This window comes from Equus asinus, chromosome 15, assembly GCF_041296235.1.
Source record: "Equus asinus isolate D_3611 breed Donkey chromosome 15, EquAss-T2T_v2, whole genome shotgun sequence".
NCBI lineage: Eukaryota > Metazoa > Chordata > Mammalia > Perissodactyla > Equidae > Equus > Equus asinus.
In genome coordinates, this window is record NC_091804.1 from 32,851,199 (window position 1) to 32,865,806 (window position 14,608).

Sequence of the window (14,608 nt, forward strand, 5' to 3'; positions counted from 1 at the left end):
GAGGAGAGTGAGGCCTGGAGAAGTTTCCTGCTCACTCCACCGTCTAGACGAGGAGCCACAGGGGCTGATGTGCCCACGGTTGAGTCACCGTGTCCCTGAGAGGGACCCATTGGCTATTACTCACATGTCAAAAGCAGGGCCAGGAACTGTGTGTGATCCAAAACCACAAATTTATGAAAATAGCACTCCCTGTTGAGAAACACTGGCTCAACTAGGAAGAGAAAAGCTGTCATCAACGCCACCTGCTGAGAACGAAATGGGAGAAAGATAGCTCAGTAGCTGCTGTAAATGCGTTACGCAGGGGAGGCTCAGAGATTATCCACCCTGTGCTGAGAGTGGCATCGATTCTATCTCAGCACCACCAAGGAGAACAGTGGACAGGCTCGGGCCCCTCTCTGAGTCCCTGCTTGTCACTCTCTCTGCCCAGAGTACCAGAAATGCACATGCCTGGATTCTTCCCTAAGCCCTAAACACAGCAGATGGCGTCAGCTGACTCATTTTGGTGTCTGTGCTAGGGGACTGGCGTGGGAGGAGGATGCAGTCCCATTGTCTTAGCTGGGTTTCTGCAGGAGCAGACTCTCAGACAAGGAATGCGTGCAGCAGTCTCTTTGGGTGGTGATCCCAGGAAGGGACACAGGGAAGGAAAAGAATTATGACAATTAGCTCCTGTCTTGCTTTGAGGGGTCTAGCCTTCAGCTACCATTGCCTGAACCTTCTTCAATGGATTTTCAGGAGATTATTGTGACAAGAGATGCCTGCAAAACCCAGGCAGGTCCCCCAGTGAGGGTGACAGAGGGGCACTCTGACTAGAGGTCAGAGTGGTGTCAGATCTTCACAGGGACTGGTAAACCTACTTCTGATTTTGGGGACCAAGGGAGAAGAAAGCAGGGGATGAAGTTGCGCTAAATGTTGACATCCCATTCTGGATTTCCATGTGGGCTTGTCATTGGTGCATATGTACAAATAAAATTAAAATATGTCTTGACACCACATCGACATTAAGTCACAGTTTTCCCTGGGACTCGTGCAAAATTGCAGAGAGTCATTCTCCCTTCTAAGTGACCTGGCATGGTCCATTTGTGGGAGACCAGATTTCCCAAACTTTCTGGCACAAGCAGCTATTTCCAGACACAGCTCCCTGATTGTTTAGCTCATGGTGGATCTGTTTGATCTGGAATTTCCCTGAGGCCTCGTTCCATTTGCCAAGCTGAACAGATTACATTGATTGATGTGTGTGTGTTTCAAGTCATTTTCAAGTAACAAATCTGCCTAAACTCCTGGCGCTGACTGCAGTTTGCTTCTTGACATCTGGTGTGGCCTGCCTGGTGGGCATGGAAGGACACACAGAAGCCAGATCTGGCATGGACAGTTTCATCAGCGAGACCTGACGACTGGAACAGCACTGGGCTCACACGTGCCCAGCCAGGCACTCTGGGACCCTCTTGGCCTGGGGACCCTTGTGCTCTGAGTAGATTCTGCCGGACCCTGTCTGCTTTTGAACACAGGGCAGATGGCAGACTTAGCTTAGACCTGCTTTCCCAGGCTCCAGGGAGTGACTGACAAGGCAGATGGCTGGGGCCACCGCTGGTCTGAGTGGTCTTTTTTCCCTGTGGGTCCTGTGGTCCTTCTGGTCCTAGAGATGTCCCACGTTCAGTTGCTCTACCTGCTTATTTTGTGTTTTGGAGAATTTAGAGCTTTGAAGGGCTGCCCCAGACTTCTTCCCTTTTTCCTCTCTCTCCTCCCACACTTTTTTTTTTTTTTTTTTTACTTTTTATTATTTTATTGAGGTCACATTCATTTATAACGTTGTATAAATTTCAGCGGTATGTCACTAAATTTTGGCTTCTGTGTAGACTGCATTGTGTTCACCACCAAAAGTCTAGTTTCCATCCCTCAGCATACATGGTGTCCCTTCACCCCTACCCCCCACCCCATCCCCTCTGGTAACCACTAATCTGTTCTCTGTATTTATGTGTTTGTTTGTTTATCTTCCACCTATAAGCCTCCCATACCTTCTTTAGACCATCAGGTGAGCCTTTAACAGAGGACATTGGTGCAGGAATTTAAAACCAAAGAGCTAAACTCATTGCTGTGTACCCCCTCTGAACCCGTCTCACCAGGACGTGGGTTGATGAGACCTGGAGCTCTGTTCTCAGATGGGCCTCAAACTCACCTTACCCTCAGGTCTTCATCTTGGAGGAGCCCTCCCCCTCCCACCTGGCAGTGTCATCCTAAATTACCAGGGCACTTCCCACACAAGTCAACCTCGGGGCTCCTGCAGCCTGGAGCTCTCCTGCTTTCTTCTTGTACAGTGGTCAGGAAAAACATGCTGCTCTAACGAAAAACTTAGGTTAGTATCAAGTACTTCCTTCTGATTTCTTGCTGGAAGCGCCTATAAACTACAGCAGGAGTTAGTGAACTTTTTCTATAAGGGGCCAGATAGTAAATATTTTAGGCTTTGCGGATCATGTAATCTCTGTTGCAACGGCTCAGTTCTGCCATGTAATACAAAAACAGCGTAGATAATATGTAAATGACTGGGCATGGCTGTGTTCCAGCAAAACATTATTTATGAAATACGCAGTGGGCTGGATTTGGCTTGCCGACCATAGTTTGTTTAGCCCTGAATTAGAGCTTGGGCCCTGAGAATAATTATGTTGGTTTATTGAGTGCATACTAAAAGTCCTGATTCTAGGGCCCGTATCTAGAGGTTCTGCCTCAGTGGCTCTGGGGTGGCACCCATGAATCTGTATTTTTGAAAATTTCATGCGTAATTACGAAGTGTAACTAGAAGTGCAGTACAGGTCATCTCCTTTTACTGTTGGGACAATGACAGCAACACAGTTGCATCAATGGCAAAGCTGGGAGGAGATCTCTGGTCTTCCTTGCAGACCAGGATCCCTTCTGTTTCCATTTGTTCATCTGGGGACCCTCCCAGGTGAGGTATGATGAGCTCAGCTGTGGGCATCAATGGGCTCAGACAATGGGAGCATTTCTCACCTCATTAGTTTTCAATTGCCTGCCATTTAGCTCAGGAGGAACTGCCCACTGCAGAGTTAAGCCCAGTGACAGCAATATTAATGTCACATGAAGGAGAGCTTGGAGCTTCCTAGAGTGGACATGAGAGGTGGATACCTTGAAAACAGACCCATCTCCTTGGTCCTGTGCCTTTGAAAAATCAACCTACTAGTAGAAGACTAGACTGAGCCATTTTCAACTTGAACCCATTTACTCACTCATTCATTCATTTAATTTTTCCTTTATGTATGCAATTAGCCAGCTCCTGTTCTGGCATCCAGGAAATATAGCTGCGTCAGATGTTACCTCTGTCTTCACTTCCCCGTGTGTGATTCACGTGGCCAAGGGCACATTTATGAGTGCCTGGGAGGAAGAGAGGTCAGCCTTTTATCAGAATCAGGGATCGGTTTGGGGAGGAGTCTGGGCTGCATCAGGAGCCAGTCTGGGTCCCAAGGTCAGGGGTCAGTCTCCGATCAAGAAACACAGTGAAGGTCGCTAGATCACACAGATCCATTTCCTTAAGCTTCATTGGCACAGAGAGGCCTTAAAAATGAGTGGACATTCTGGGTGGTCTTTCTCATGACTTGCAACATTAATCTCAATCATGATAGATCCATTACCAGGCAACAGCGCCCTATGACCTTGAATGAGGTGGGGAAGGGGCTTAGAAGGAGTCCAGAGTATCTTCTTAGCTTCTTATTACAGTATTCTCTGCTCACTGGGGTGGCAGCGGGGCGGGGCGGGGCGGGGAGTGGAAGTAGTCTGGTCAGAAAGACCTATTTTTGTAGAACTGGTTTTGGGTGAGAGCCATTGTAAGATTTAAAGATCAGCCCATCTTAAGGATGAATTAGAGTTCTAAAGCAGAAAGATATTTTGCACTTTAAAGAGAAAGTAATTTTATAAAAAGGAGTTGCTAAGCCACCACCTAACCATGCCAGTGATTTTAGCTGAATATTTTTCCATGTTAAACTCCCAGAATGTCAGAGCTGGAGGCAACCCCAAGGATTGTTCTGGCTAGTTGTCTTTAAAGTGTGCTCTGGAATCTGCCATTTCTCTGGTGGTGCCTGTGGAGAGGCAGTGGTCAGGATGTGAGGTATCTCTTGCATGGTCTGAGACAGCAGGGTAGTTGGAAGAAGAGGGTACTATCCCATCTCCCCTCCCCCACCTTCTACCCCAGGCCCCCACTTCCACTCACATTCTTGCTCTCCTTTTGAATAAAGCATCCCTGCCATTCAAAGAAGACCTCCTCGACCCTTCACCAGTGTCTAGGTGTGTTCGCCTGAGGAGAGGTGGAGAAGAGGATATGCAGAATAGCTGCCCTCCGAGGCAGGGGCCATGGCGTCCTTCTTGTGGACACCTGGGCAGCAAGGGAGGGGCAGCGACTGGCAGAGACCTGGCACCTCGAGAAGTGATAAGGTCTGTCTCTCCATTTTCCAAGGGACCTACACTGTGGAAAAGGGATTGTTCTAAAGAAGTTTCTCTCCACATGAGTTAACACTGCTTTTTGTGAGTATTTCAGTGAGAAGGGGTGTTTAAGGTGGATGAACAGCTGAGACTCCAGCATCACCTCCTCTGGTCACCTTTTATTTTTCTATGAAACAAACAAAAGCATTTCTAAATGGCACTCAAATCTTCAGAAAGTTTTCTCCCAAATTTTGTGCTATCTCCTCCTTCAGACCTTTGTTTATCTCCTCTTCCTATTCTTGTTTCACATTTGTGCATTTTTTTTATGGTTTAATCGTTTGCTCACTGTGCCGAGGGTGGGAGCACGGCCATTAGGGATACTGGATTCCCGTCTTGTTTTCAAGATTCTCAGAGTCTAGGGAGGAGGCAAGAGAGGGGGCAGAGCTGTGAGGGCTGAGGGAGCCAGGCCAACAGAGTATAATTATTATTTTTAAATTTTATTTATTTCTATTGAGGTAACATGAGTATTTGTTTTTGGAAGAGCAAACAAGAGGATTTGAATACCTGAACCCTAGGGACACCATTCACACAAGCCATGATGTGCATGGCGCCCCCTGGAGGCAGGCCGTGCAGCCTAACCTGACCTGCACTATGGCTCGCTCCGATCTTACCCTGGCCATGTCACACATTGTGTTACTTGCATGATTCTTGGAGATGGTACCAGGACCTGGAGAAACAGAGGACCATTGCAGGCTGGGGGAAATGGGAAGGCATCACAGAGGGACAGGAGAGAAAGAGGTACAGAAAGAAGAAAAGAGCATTCAGAGCAGGAAGAATTGCATTTGTGAAGGCCTGGAAGCTCAAACTGGACCAGAGCACATGCCGGTTCTTGTTCCCGAGAAAGGGCAGAATAGTGAGCGACTCAATCTTGAGGTGGCCGGTCATCTATATTTACCCATGTTTACTCTCCTGTGTGGGAAGCTAGCTGATCATTCTGGATCAAAGCACACGTAGGTTTTGTGTTCCACATGCTTTATGCTGCCTTCCAGAATATTCCACCCTCCTCTGACACCTCTCATCCTCCGACAGTGCTGTTTATTGTCCCTTTGAGGTCCTGGTGTTCTTGGAAGCTTGTTGTTTCTCTCATTTTTATTGAGATTCTAATTGTATTGAGAGGAATTTAGGTTGGTTTGACCTGAGATGGGCTTTTAGAAGCCAATGAGGGTGTTTCTTTTTAGATATTTAGCAGTAATTGTCTTATGAAGTGCTCTCAAGTCCACACTCAGAGAACAAGCCTATAATTTCTATTCAAATAGCCTCTAATGAGACGACGCTTTTGTTAACTTCTGGGGCCAAATCAGGCTGTGGAAAAAACATATTTCAAATCCCTTGGTCCTTGGACAAACTCAAAATGTTCACCAAATATGCTTTGGAGCATCGCAGAGGCATGAAAAGTAGAAAACTGAGGTGAGATGGAGGGCATGAGAGGTCTGAGAATCTTTAGCAGCTTTATCCTTGCATCATTTATTCACTTACTAGAAAAAAATATCTGCCAAACACCTATTGTATGGGTATACCAGTGCTGTGCTATGTGCGGGCCATCAAAGGATGAATAAGAGATGAATTCTGTGCCACAAGAATGATGCACAACCTGTGTGATATGAGTGTACATGACATGTGTGTATGTGTTCGTGTGACTTTGTATGGTGGCCAGACAACGACATGGAGTCAGTGACAAAGTGTGATAAGAGCATCAACTCAGGGTGACTATACAATTTATCATCCAATTTGTGACACCACTGGGACAAATGCTAAACCCTGGACAACAGCCATAAACTTGACTGTCCTAGACAAATCAGGACATATGATCACCTTACATAATGCCTGGCACAGGGAAGAACAGATGACTTCCTGGAGAAGGTCCCTTTGAACCTTCCAAGTGTCCTCTCCCCATCCATTCTCATCTCCCTCCAGTTACTGAGGTCCCAGCTCCATCATCCCTTCCTCTGGGAAGTCTTCCTAGACCTGTCTCCACCAGATCAAATCTTCCTCATACACTTTCATAGCCCCGTATGTAGATGTCTCTTATGTACTTATCCTGAGATTGTATATCTGCCTCCCTCACACCATGAAGACGGGACCACCCATGATGGTTTTGCTTACCATATATGGATATTCAATAAATACTGGAAGAATGGATGGGCTGAGCTTTGAAATACTGTCTTACTTAACTAGCTGACCAGGCACCTGAAGAAAGAAGAGGAGTGGGAGGGAACTGGAACCAGAGAGCATTCTGGCAGAGAGCCTGGTGGGTGTGAGGTCTGGTGCCAGGATGGTGCATGTGGGAGGTACAAATAACTCAATGGGGCTGAATCACAGGGTTTAAGGGGTACTGTGGGGGAGGGACTGTGGAGAGGGGAGGCCACATCCTAATGGGTTTGTAAGCCACATTGTGGACTCTGCTCTGTAGCTGCCTCACCTTCTTTTCCCTGCGTGGGATTTGATTAAATGAACTCTAAGACATCTACATGTAATCCTTCCTGTTTTGTCCTTTCACTGATCTGGCTAATGGTTTAAGGACATTTGTCCTAATTACCTCTCTCTTTTTATAGTCCTCATCTGGAGCAAGATTTCCCTCAGTTTTGGAAAAGTTGAACAACTAGGGAAACTCATAAGAGAGATGCTAGGGCTGGTTCTAGAAAATGTGCTGCTTACATTAGATGTCAAAACAAGTTAGGCCTTTGGAAATAAGTCACATGGACAGCTTCTCCCTCCTGCTGAACACCCAGGATGGGCTTTCTGTGAACTATGGGCCTCAGGAAGGCCACCTCTCTCCAATGCAGCAGGTGCTAAGTAGATGACCAATGAATGCTCCTTCTAGTTCTGAGAGTTCACGGGCTTATAAAATATGCATTGGACAAATGCCATCTTCCATTTCTCTCCATCTACAGCTATTTTGTTAAAAGTGTGCTTTTTTTTTATCCTAATAAAGTTCTCTTGGTTTAAGATGTGACATTTCCATCCACTGGGCCCCTGGAGCCTGGCCTTATACCACCTTTCCCCACAGCACAAATGTGGGTAATTCTGCAAAGAGGTGCAACTTGTGTCACTGTGTCCCAATGACGTGAAGCCATTTCCTTAAATGTATTATTTGGTTTCTTGCAATTTTGACTGCTTTCACATCTTCCGAGCCCCCCACCAGCCCAGAAATTGCATCAGATAACAGCTCCCAAGTTCTCTTCCCACCCCCTCCCCTCACCATCTCGGCTGACAGAGTCTGAAAGGGAAATGAGAGCAGAGGCTCATTTCCAGCGGCAGCGACAAGAATTTGCTAATTAAAATGAAAAGCTTCAGTTCCCTGGATCAGTGAAGGAGGCCTCTAAGAGGCACCTAGAGGAAATCTTTCTCCAAACGAAATGGCCTTCCAGCTGGGCCGGATAGAGCCCAGCCATCTTCCAACGGCAGGCAGTGGGAAAATGGAGCTCGGCAGATCGGCTCCCAAAGTCTAATGAGGCCTTGGACCCATTTCTAGGAGCTCCTGTCCTTTGTCTTCCTTGGCCCTGGATTCACAGACATCTTCAGAGATTTAGTCAATGTTTGACTCAAGGGGCCTTTGGATCATCCACTCAAGTGGTTTTCAACCCGGCTACACACTATGATCACCTGCTGAGGGTTTAAAAGATACTGATGCCCAGGGTCCTCCCAGGTCTATTAAAAACCAGTCACTGGAGGGGGCCTGGGCATCTGCATTTTGTAAAAGCTTTCCAGGTGATTCTGCTGCACAGTGAGGAGTGAGGGCTGCTGACCTCGTCCAATAGCCTCATTTCTGGATGAGGACTTTGAGGGCTGGAGAAAGAGATGAAGCTGCACCAGGCCACACAGCAAGGCAATGGCAGAGCTCTGGTTTCCTGGCTTGCTGACCCTTTCTACTCCATAGGGCAGGCCCCTGCTCTGCCTTCCTCACAGGGCCGTGTGCCAATGAAGTAAGAGGAAGGGAAGATGGAAAGCTGCTCAGCCTGAGGGCCTGTGGTCTGACAGGGTTGGTGTGGCTAAGCAGGTTTGGAGAATTGCAGCAGGAGTCTCTTTGCTGAGGAGCCTCATGGGAAGTCTTCACCCTAAGGGAAAAGGTGCATGAGATGTGTGACTGTGGTCCGGGACAGGGTCCAAACACCAGGTCCAAGGATGGGGAGAAACATCGGAAGCACCTGACACACAGCACCGTGTTTTATTAGGTTGAATCCTATAAAACTGTGGTATCTGGCCATTTTGACCTGAAGAAAGGGCAATTTTATGTGATTGGACATAATAGTCCCAGCAGCACAAAGGAGGAGATGAGAAAAAGGAGACCCCGCGACAGCCACAGGCTCAGGACTGAACCTGGGTGTGTCCGGCTCAACGTTTCTCAGCCACTATGCTGTATCCCCTCTTCTCTCTGTTGCCTTGGCCCCAGAGCTGCAGTCTGGGACACACGCATAAAGGAGCTGGAAACTTTCACATCAGAAAGTGATGCCCGGGGAGCTAAAGGCCTGGGGTCCTCATCCCTGGTTCTTTCACCTACACTTCGTTATTATCACTGTTCATTGTATCAGGTAATGTCCGTAACGCCAGTAATCCTTTCCATTCTTGGGCAATTCACTGAGGCTCAGTTTCCTCATAAATAAAATGGGGGATGTGACCTTGGAAGGTCCTTCCTGTCTCCTTAATTCTGATAGTCTAATAAAAGTAATAATTCACCTTTGCAAAGCATGTTATAGCTTCCCAAAGCATCATTACATTTCTTGTTTGGTTTAATCTTTCCACAATCTGATGAGATGGAAATCATTACCCCCAAATTTCAGATGCAGCAACTGAGGCCCAAAGAGACCTTAGGCAATTGCTCAAGTCATACAACGTTTTTGGAATTTTTTGTTTTTTCCAGGAAAAGATTTGCTGTGAGCTAACATCTGTCGCTAATCTTCCTCTTTTTCTTTTTTCCTCCCCAAAGCCCAGTACATGTTTGTATATTCTAGTTGTAAGTCGCTCTGGTTCTTCTGTGTGAGCTGCTGCCACCGCATGGCACCTGACAGGTGGGTGGTGTGGTTCCGCGACCGGGAAGCGAACCCAGGCAGCCAAAGCGGTGAGCACCAAACTTTAACCACTAGGCCATCAGGGCTGGCTCCAGACAATGTTTTACCGGTAGGCTCGGAACTAGAATTTGGGTTTCCTGACTCCTGAGTGTGACGGTCTTTCTACTAGACTGGGTTGGAAATTAAAAAAGAGAAGACCCAATTTGAAAGGCTGGCGTTGAGAACTGACCTCTCTGGTTTGGACCTCCTTTTATTCTGTCCCATGGGGATTGGTGGGTTTATCCCATGGGGATGGGAAAAAAGAATTAACACTTAGCTTTCCTTTCTAGGACTGCCCTGCCTCCTTTCTTCCCTACTCTGCCCTGCTTCAACATCTCCAAATCTTCTGTAGAAGAAGGGCGTGGCCACGAGGTTCCTTGCATTTTACTCTAAGATGCCTCTGTGGGTGAGAGCCAGCCTGGCACAGTGGTGGGGCACAGACTGCCTGGATTTGAATCCTGGGTCTGCTGCTTACCAAATATGAGACCTGAAAAGAGTTACTACACTTTTCTCTGCCTCTCTCCCTTTAATGGGGATAATCGTGGTGCCCATATAATAAGATTATAAGAAGGATTAAATGAATTAATGATAAGAGCTTGTATTAGTCAAGACATATGCTTTAATAACAAAAAACCCCCCAAATCTCAGTGGCTTAACCCAACCAAGGTTTATTTTTCACTCAAGCAGAATCTTGATGGGGTTGGGGTAACTCTCCAGAGCCCTCCATGTGGGACTCAGTGATCCAGATTCCCTTCATCTTGTGAAGCATCTCAACATGTGACTCCTAGAGTCTCTCAAATAGCTCATAGTGAAAGTGACGTCATTATCCTCCCTCAGCCAATTGGCCAGAATTAGTCACATGGGCCCAATATAATTACAGAGGAGTCTGGGAGACACAGGAACTATTTGGAGAACCCCACTGTCTTCCAGTGTATGTAAGTTTTGTTAAATATAAAAAAAAGTTATTTTTAAAGAAGCCTCATTTTTATGTGTTGATAATTTAATTTTCTTACTGGCATGTCGTATTTGACTCCTGTTTATTATTTCTTATTTTACTCTCAATTTAAAATTTTTATCACTTCTTATTCTTTTATGTTTTCCATTAATTTTCCTTTGTCTTTCTAACAGCCAACAAGAAGCCGTTTAGCAGGGACAGCAGGAGTGATAAACCCTATCAATATCTGGGAAAGCTGGAGGTCACTTTTCTCCCCACCCCAGCTACTTCGGTAGCCACCTCCTTGGTTCCCTTGGATGATCTTCCAGTTCTTTCAAAATCTCACCCTGGGATGCTTATGGGATCCACGGTTCAGCCTCCCCAGGGCTTTGATTGTCTTCCTGTTGTTGCATGCCTGAGTTGTTGGAAAGATGTTGCCACTGACATTTCCTCCAGGCCTAATGCAAGACACCATATGTTTTTAAATCCACAGTCTCTGACACATGGAACTTTGCCTTTTGAAGACAAACAAGCCACACCAATAGCAAGCAACAACCCGGGGGGATGGCTAACAGAGGTCTTATTCAGGGAGGTACTCCAGCCCAGTGTTGGTGAAGAGCCAGGGGTGCTGACCTTTCCTACAGGGACCCACAGGTGGGTGGCACCTCTCAGCCCCCACGACTTTTCCTCTTGAGTTATCCACTTCCACCTTGGCAGGCCTTAAGACAGCTCTTGCTAGGGAGACCCTGTAACCCCCTTCCCTTTAAGAGAAGTGTTAAGCAGAAGCATCGCAGAAAGGGACATGCTCTGATTTTTTGAATGCGGTCAGCTGGGAGATCAACTGCGTCTGTCAGGAACATATAAAGCAGTGTGCGCTGGTGAGAATTCTAAAATCTGAAAAGAAGGGAAGTTTATCCCCCTGCAGAGTAGGGGCCTGGAGTTCTCCTGGGAAAGCTCTTGGGGTATCGGGAAAGATGAGCGCTGGGATTCTCTGCTCTACATCCATCTCTCTAAAGGTCGATGGATGCCTTCCTGGGAAGCCTGGCAGCGGGCGGGGGCGGGGGTGGTGGACTCTGCGGAGCGATGTTATCAGCTTGCAGAGCTGAGACTATGATGACAGGATGCCCTATATCATGCATATATCTAACCCTCTCCTCGCCCCATGAACTCTAGGGATGGTATTTCTTGTACATAAACGTCTCAGCCTCTCCTCCTACAATGGAACTGATCTCTGGCCCAGCCCCACATAGAGGCCTCGCCCTCTGTCTTTTCTTGAAGGCGTGCCTGGACTCTTGGCCCTCCTCTCGCTTGCGGCGTACACCGCTGTTTCTGGGAACGTTCTCCGCTTGACTGATTCTCCAATAATCCTCATGCCAGTGTGAAAATCCCACAGTCTCCTTAACCTGCTTCAGGAACTGCTAAGCAATGCTCGGCTTTGGACTGGTTGAGCTGGGCTTGTGAGCATCAATGTGAACCTCTTCTTGGGGAATTACGGCTTGGGTAGGGAACAAGGCTGCTTCTTCAGATCCAGCCAGCCATCTGGAGTACGCTCCTCAGAGACAAGGCATTTCTTGATTTATCTGGTTGGGATTATAAAGGCATGAATCCTAATACATTGGCTTAAAACGTAGATTTTAATATTAGTTTTTTTCAAGAGACCTGGAATTTAGCATATTTATCTCGTCATATTCATCGTTTCGGATCTCTTATTTCTCCAGTGGCATAAGTAAAGAAAAGTTGGCCCAAATTTTTCTTTCTGTATATACCACGTGTCTCTCTTTGGCTCTTATGACCAGGACATTTTGTCTTTCTGGTTCTGACAAGCAGGACATGAGTTGCCTTAGCACATTTCCCCTCCAAAGGCACCCCCCGTCTGTTTGGACATATGATACCTCTCTAAGGATCTTTTATCTTGCACTTAATCCGCAAACCCAGGGCAGAATTGGTTATCTCTGGGGAATGGATGCCAGAGCTGTCTGGGTGTCCCTTGGCGTCATACTTGGAGCCATTAGTGATAGCTGATTGCTCTCCAAAGCCACTCTTAAAGATACAGATATATGCACTTTTGAGGGAAATTCCTCACCCTTCTTCTTATTTTTTCACAGAACCTGCTGGAGCTGAGAGGTGGAATATGGCATAAACCCTGGGGAAGCCGTGCCCATCATTCCAGTCCAGGGCTCAATATATTCAAGTTGGTCCTTCTTTGTTTGCTTCCATCTTCAAGTGGGATAGTCTCAACCAGGGAAAGCCATTCCTCTTCCTTGATTATCATCCTTGGAGTAGTGCCCTGGAGCTATCTGCCCTCACAGTTGCCTGGAGAAGTGAGAGGACCCAGAGGAGTAAGATGGGCCAAAGACTTTTCAATTTCTGCTGGGGAAGAGGCTAGGAATTGGGGATGGTGGCCAAAGAGGGCCTAACTTTATCAACAAAGTTCTGATTATTTAACCAGGAGAATGTATTTGTGTGTTATTAATGTAATTAAAAATTAAGCAAAGAAATAAGGTGAACACTTTAGGTCTTAGACACTAACGTAAATGGATGTAATGGATACAGTAAAATGCATCGAACTGAACTAAATCCAAAAGACAATAAAAACTTTGGTGACTTATAAGAGAAAAGTTTTCCCTCTCATTTTTTCATGCCTTTGGTCAACAGATACTTGATAATATCAAACCAAATTTATTCAAATTGTACCTTGCCAGATGTGAGATTTGTCTTTCTAATATCTAGTGTGACAAGAAATCCCAAGGAACAGATCAGATTGTATTCCTGTCTTGGTACTGCATAGTTGTAACTGTTATAGTTTATCTGAAAATTGTTTGGCTATTCTTGGGTGTTAATTGTTTTTCAGATAAACTTTAATATGATTTTTCCAAGTTACCTACTAAGAGACTCACAGGGATTTTGACTGAAGCTGAATTAGTTTCTTCTTTAAATTTTGCCAGAATTGGCATTTTAACTATAGTTATTCTTCCCAATTCCTGCATTTCTTCATTTATTCTCATCTTCTTTTAGGTCCTGAGATAGAGTTCTGTGGTTTTCTCTATGTGAGTCCTGCACATTTCTTAAATTTATTCCTAGGTTTTTAATATTTTGTGCTGCTATTATCAATACAATCTTTTGTTCTTTCTTTTTTTGTTGTGAGGAAGATTGGCCCTGAGCTAACATCTGTGCCAATCTTCCTCTGTTTTGTATATGGATGTAGCCACAGCATGGTTGGATAAACGATGTTGTAAGTCCATGCCCAGGATCTGAACCTGCGAACCCCGGGCTGCCGAAGCGGAGCACATGAACTTAACCACTACACCACTGGGCTGGCCTCCTATAATCTTTCTTTTTCATTATGTTTTCTAACATATTATTGATGCTATATTAATGAATGAATTAATTCCCTAGTTCATTCTGCAAATTTTAAAAGGAAACCATTTATTTTGCATACTTATAACCTGTTCCTTTACTGACTCCTTGTTACTCTTAATAAGTTTGGGATTACTAGGCATATCTCATTGATTGTGATAATTTTGAATCTTCATTTACAAAGTAATTGTGGCAATTTAAAAACCTGTATACAAATTCTTTGACACTCCTTTTATAGAGGATGAGTCTATATCTTCTCCCCTGTAATCAGGGCTGACCTCAGAGAATCCCTTACAACCAATAGAATCCAACAGAAATTGTGTTTTGTAACTTAGAAGGCCAGGTCAGAAAATGCCACTCAGTTACAGCCAGAGTCTCATGGGACACTCTAGGTGAAGGCAGGGGCCAGGTCATGAGTGTGACTACCCTGAGGCCACCATGCTGGAGAGGTCACATGTAGGCACCTTAGTTGATAGCCCTGCTGACCTCCCAGCCAACAAAAGCCATGTGCGTGAGCCATCCAGCACATCCAGCCTAGGCAAGTCTTACAGATGACTGCAGCCCTAGCTGACATCTGACTGTAACCACAGGAGAGACCCTCAACAAGAACTGGCCAGATGACCCCTCCCTGAATTCCTGACCCACAAAATTACAAACAAAATAAAAATGGTTGTTTTAGGCTAATTTCTTACACAGTGATGGTAACCAGAATAGTAACCTCCTTTTTTTTTTTTTTTTTTGAGGAAGATTAGCCCTGAGCTAACATCCACTCCCAATCCTCCTCTTTTTT